This window comes from Chenopodium quinoa, unplaced genomic scaffold, assembly GCF_001683475.1.
Source record: "Chenopodium quinoa cultivar QQ74 unplaced genomic scaffold, ASM168347v1, whole genome shotgun sequence".
Lineage (NCBI taxonomy): Eukaryota > Viridiplantae > Streptophyta > Magnoliopsida > Caryophyllales > Amaranthaceae > Chenopodium > Chenopodium quinoa.
The window spans coordinates 1-6,378 of record NW_018744124.1 but is presented as its reverse complement, the minus strand read 5'-3'; the positions used below and the strand labels follow the sequence as shown (position 1 = coordinate 6,378).

General features: G+C 34.2%; 1 pseudogene; it reads left to right on the top strand.

The window, feature by feature from the left end:
• The first annotated feature begins 921 nt into the window (after positions 1 to 921).
• On the top strand, positions 922 to 2,774 carry LOC110692650 (annotated as a pseudogene).
• The last annotated feature ends 3,604 nt before the right edge of the window (positions 2,775 to 6,378 follow it).

Below are 6,378 nucleotides of genomic sequence, written 5' to 3'. Positions count from 1 at the left end.
GTCTTATATGCCACCAATACTGCATCTTTCATTCTGTCAAAATGATATAATGTGCATTATATTAATGCATTACTAAACATTACATTCAATAATATCTCTATTAATATTTTGATAATATCATCGGTTGCATGGAACCGGATACAGATTTAAAGTACTCGCACATTACATAAGAAATGGACATCCGAAATGGACATGGGGTTATTAGAGTTAAAGTAAAAAAAAAGTCTATAAAATCAACAAAATGGTAGTTAATAATTAATTACCTATCTTAATTCATCCAGCTAATAGATTTTGACAGTTAGAAGTTTCTAAGTATTATGGATTACTGGTAGAATAATGGACTTTCCTCTTATTTAAAGTAGTGATTTTATTTACTCTAAGAATATTTTGGCTTGTTCAATGTGTTTTATGAAGGTTCCTCTGATGTCCTGGTCCTTAGCTGAATTTATCATCATTAACAACTAAAAAGCTTGTCAATTGTCAAAATGTACTTCTATAATGAAAAAATTTATGGAGTTCATTCGTTTGCAATAAAATATAATTCCACGTCGTTGCAATTCGTAGGATAACATTCTACATTCCCATTTCGCCTCACACCAAATCATACTTGCATTATGAAATAAAGGTCCCTTTTCGTTGATTGCAATCGTTTAGACTTCGTAATCATACGTGTTTTCATTTTTATTTATATTTTATAATATATGCTTAAGTCCTCTAAGCCATCAAAAGGGTTTCTTTACTTCTATCAATCCTTAATTTAATCTACATTAGCCTGCAATGGCCCCATCAATCATTTTGAGCTTAACTACACAACAAAAGTGTCGTTTTAGTATTAACGAAGTCAATCTGCAAGTTGCTGCATTGGCTTTGGAGTATAAATATGTCCATTGATATCTTTGTTTCATTCAAGCTCGAACAAAATCTAGCTTCTCTAACACACTTCTAACACACTTGAGATCAATTAAGTATTAAAAAAAAATTAAAACAATGATGATGGAGGCAGAATGGGGATCCTTTAACGGAATTTCTGTCAATGATGAGGCCGATTTTATGGCTCAGTTGTTTCCTAATTGTTCGCTTGAGCAAGAACTAGAATCGTGTAGCTTGGCACTGTCATCCTCTTGCTACTCCGGTATGACAGAGGATGACAGGCTTGACAGCAGTTCATTTTTTAGTACCGATGATAAGAATTTTAATTCGTATTGTTTGTCCCAAGGAGTAACTATAGTGGTGGCAGCAGCAGTATTACTGTTGTCTACCCTTATCATGAAAACTTTGTTTGAGCGAAACTCATCAGATTTTTGCAGCTAATGATAATAGCTGCCACTTTCCTGTTGATTTATGTCCATCTGCTGCGAAAAAACTTTATCCAGCGCTTTCCAGGTAACTCGATGGAAAGAAGTGACAGCTTGAATTTGGAAATCAGCTGTGGTGGCAGCTTTGAAGATCAGCCAGAGTTATCGGAAAATAAGCATTTACAGCTGAAACAAGAATATGAGATGTCAGAAGTCGAGCCTGCTTCTGAGACAGAAGCAGTGGCCTATTTGAGAGTGGAAAGAAAAGATCTCGAATTTCTGAGGTAAGATTGTTAAACTTTCATTCTGAGCCTTTACAAAAAATTTATATATTACATTACAATGTCTGATCATGGTATTGCAATGTATGTTCAGAAAGGAAAGAGGAGTGTCAGGACAAAGAGGAATCAGAAAAGTGGTTCTGATGACGAAGATAATGCTCCTGACTTTACTAAGCAGAACTCGAGTACTAGTTCAGAAGAGCTCGAGGAATGCAACGGGTCTCAGGAGTTGGGTTCAAAAGAGACTGCAGCAGCTGTCAAAATGAATGGTAAAACAAGAGCCAGCAGGGGAGCTGCAACTGATCCTCAAAGTCTCTACGCAAGGGTAAGTGTTAACATTTTACACATTAGTAACAATGCATCGCCTTATTGGTTAATTATTGATTTAACTTATTTTCGTTATATTGCAGAAAAGAAGAGAGAGGATTAATGAACGATTAAGAATCTTGCAGAGCCTTGTTCCTAATGGAACGAAGGTGAGAACACTTCGGTTTTAGCATATCTTATTTTTACTATATTCTAAGTCTATCAAGAAGTGAAAATCTTAAGGATCTGATTTTGGTTGACAGGTTGACATAAGCACAATGCTTGAAGAAGCTGTCCATTATGTCAAATTTTTGCAGCTTCAAATCAAGGTAAAAAGGGATATGATGACATCCTTACTGTTTGAATTTTAAGACCAGAAAAAAGCGTCATGGTTCATTTCAAAAAATGACTTCATCCAAGACAATAATATTCTACATATCATTTAAAAATATATAATGAAGTCAAATAAATGGCAAACCTTATTTTGAATGTTTATGCAAAGATACGCCAGTCACAAATATTTGAAAGAGTAGTTTATAAATGAGTCCCTTACAATATTGAAAAACATACAATGACCATAATGCAATAATGTAATATTATATTAATAGGTACTAATTTCTTTCTCTCTTTGATTTCTTGCAGCTATTGAGTTCTGACGAGATGTGGATGTATGCCCCTCTTGCATACAACGGAGTGGACTTTGGTCTTGATTCAAAGATCAGCGCGCTGCTATGATGTATCTAAAAATATACGGCTCTTGTAACTTCATAACTCATGATACCAACACTAATAATAACTAAGCCCTTGTTATCTTATCAGTAAACTAAGTTACAAAGGCAAACATTTTTTGCTGAAACCTGTAAGAAAGTTCAGGTGACAGTTTACATTTGATCTGGACTGACATGGATTACCAATTTGTGTCCGTTGATTTTTCATAATGGACCTTGTTCGAAATACATTGTTTCTTATTGACTTGTTTTGATCACATTGGTTTTATTCTTGTTCTACTAATGGACTCTTCGTTGCTTGGTGTGGGTGATCATGTAATGTGTATATAAATATGAATGGACAATTAAAACTTTGCTCTCAAAGACAATGACTATAAGGGTTACTTTGGGGTGATATATAGAATATTGACAATGTTTCTAAAACTATAGAGTAGCAAAGCCTGTTTATATAGCTTGAATCTGTAGCAAAGTTTTACTAATTGAGAAATATGACAATGGACTAAATTTCTGGTTCAAATGTCAATTCCAAGCTGTTTCGGTTTAGATTAAACAAGCTCGATTTTATGGTATCTATAGGTGCACTTTTCATCCTATGTATAGCTCATTGCATAAACAGAGAAGCTACTTCCAAAAGAAAAATAAATTCAGTAAAAAAAAAAAACTCTTTTAAGTTCCTAAAATCGATGCTCAGTAGTTCTATAGCTGTCATTGAAATGGTAGCTGTAAAGTACTTTTCGAAAAGAATTAATAGCAAAAATCAGCATATTGGAGCTAACACAGCCTGCTGCCTAGTTGAGCCGTTAGGAAAGGAACTCATTTCACCCCAACTTTGATGGCTGACACAGGTGGTCGTGTAAGTGCAATAATTGTCTTGTCAACTTGCAAACTCCACCCAACATGACTGTGTCAACGGACACTAGTGTCCGCGATGGTAGGTATACCATTGTCTTTGCCTCAATTGCACCACACCTGTGTCAGATAACATATACTAGAGGTGTGGAACCTTCATTATTATTGGTTTCTTAGATCAATTCCAACCTAAAATTCCGTTGCAGTTGACATGGATGCCTGCCAGTGGTGAAGATCTCTGCCTTCTGCCCTGCAGCCCTGCTCTCGACAGGACTGCTGCCCATGGCTGTGTTTGTAAATAATAAGCACAAGTGTACAGCAGCACATGCATCCCTATTTGCTCCTAACACAATCCTTAATATATAGCGCTAGCTGTACAACTTTCTTTCTCGTGTTGGTCTATAACCATTCAGAAATTTCTATTTTGACAGTCATAAGTACATTATGAAAAAGATCTCTTCTTGCTGGTCTTGGTCAGGTTATCAGATGTTCAATCAAACTACTTCGTGAGTCGTGACAGTGTTTATCCTACCTATCGTATTGTTAATCATGTTCAACATGTACAATAGAAGCAGGTACATCAAGATTGAATATCAGTTTTTCAATAAGCATGTTGATCATAAGTATGTATCGATTCACATTATTCAACTAGCTGATGCTTATACAAAATGTCTTTCAAGCAATTAATACAATCTATTTAAAGTCACCAGAGGATCAAGTATAATAAACTTAATTGGTAATTATGTAATAATGCAAACAGTTTTACTAAACTACATTGTCTACATACATGTGTATTACTCGGTATATAAAGAAGGTTAGAGCCTTCATTATGGTTGGTCTGTTAAAACAAAAAAACACCTTTCGCGACTAGTCTTGCCTAAATAAGTAATGTAACAGATCATCTTGAACAATGTAGCAAGTTTTTTTTTTTTTTTTTTTTTTTTTTTTTTTTTTTTTTTTTTTTTTTTTTAATTCCAAGACAAACTGATCACCTTCATCAAATTAAATCACAAATTATTCCAAGACAAACGGATCACAAAGAAAAATAATAGATCGAGCAGACAAAAGTTCTTTGGTGAATTTTTAATACGGTGCATGAACTAGTACAAGTACATAATCTGGTTGCCAAGTCACATACGATCTTGTTCTCTCTAAAAATCCCTTAACTGTCTAGGGAGATAGTATACGAAATACGATCATTAGCTAACAGATGCAGTTGTTGATCAGGGGATATTGTGTAAAACAAGTCATCAATCAACAAGCACTAATCCACAATAATATAATTATTAACAAAATTACAGAACATTGAAGAGACATTACTAATCAAAAAATGGCGTAAGCAGATATTTGTCTGTATCAAAGTATATTCTCTAACTTATATTTATATATATTTAATTTTTATAATAAGGTCTCATTTGTAGCTTGAAAGATCTTAATCTTAGTCTATTTTATTTTTGCATAAAAACATAGAGAACTCGTTGCACGTCCTTGCAAGTTGCTAAGAGGTGGGATTCTTTCTCTAACCCTCCATCCAAAAATTTATTCCTTTTCTTTTTATTATTCTAAAAAAGCAATTAATTGTCTGGTACTACCAATTATATAACTCGTACTACATTCTCTATTCAATCATTGGATTGTATTTGTAACCATTTCTCCATCCTTGTTCATTCTAATTTTTCTAGCCCCGATACATTATCTGACCTGTCTGAAACTAATAGTCACATATACTAACTCATTTTACATTTTACGCCCACATTGTCACCTTTTAGGATGGGGGATAGGCCGATTGGGTTAGATTTTGGGTCGTGCTAAAAAAAGCTATCGCAAATGTGGTAATAATCAATATCATGATAAAATATGAGAAATGCAATGGCTCAAACTGAGGTAATTTCGTTCTACCTAGGCTTGGTTCAGATCAAGTTTAGTTTCTCTCATTAACTTCAGGCCGATCCATGTCAGGGATTGACATCCCTTCGAGGGAAAAAATAGAAATAACACGACTATTATAAAGGACTTTTATGATAAAAGTAATGTTGTCTGTGATTACAAAAGGTTGAGACAATGTGACAACTAATTGTGAACAAACGTGTTTATTATTATTTTATGACCACCAACCGGAATACTTAAGTTCCTGCTATTAGCTGTCATGGGTCCCATCGTAGTAGACTCGTGTTGCTGATGTACTTGGATAATGACATTAATATTGTTAATCTTCTCAACAGCTAATCATTTAGTTAAACAGAAAACAGTTTATGGCAAGGTCAATTTTATTCTCTACTCCTTTGGTTCTGTTATATTATTGACATAATATATAAACTAAAACATGATCATCTCATCCATCCTCATCCAAATTATTAACTAGCTTGTAAGTTTCGAAAAAACTAATACTTGAAACTTAAATAAACTTTACAAAATTCTAACTATATAATAACAAACACAGCAGCATTCTCCTTCTCCTCCTGCAATACTTCAATCCTACTAATAACTCGAGACAGTATGGAAGGAGGAGAATGGAGCAACTTCAATGCTGCTGTGTGTGTCAACGAAGAGGCCGATTTTATGGCTCAATTGTTTCCTAATCCTAACGACGTAAATCTCAATTACAGCCATCATCATCATTACCACATTATTGCTAATAATACTAACAATAACAATAATAATAATAACAATGCAGAAGGTGGTTCATCTTATTATTCTTCTGATTCCACCTCTAACTCTCAAAATTTGTACCGTTATTCACAAGAGAGTAGTTATAATAGGAGCAGTCATGATCATGAGGTTCATTATCACAATTATTTTGGTGATAATAATAATAATAATCATCATCATCAACAATTAGCAGCCGCGGCTAGTAATGCATCATCCCTGCCTATTGATTTCCTCCAGTGTCATATGGATGATCAGGACAATGGCGCGATC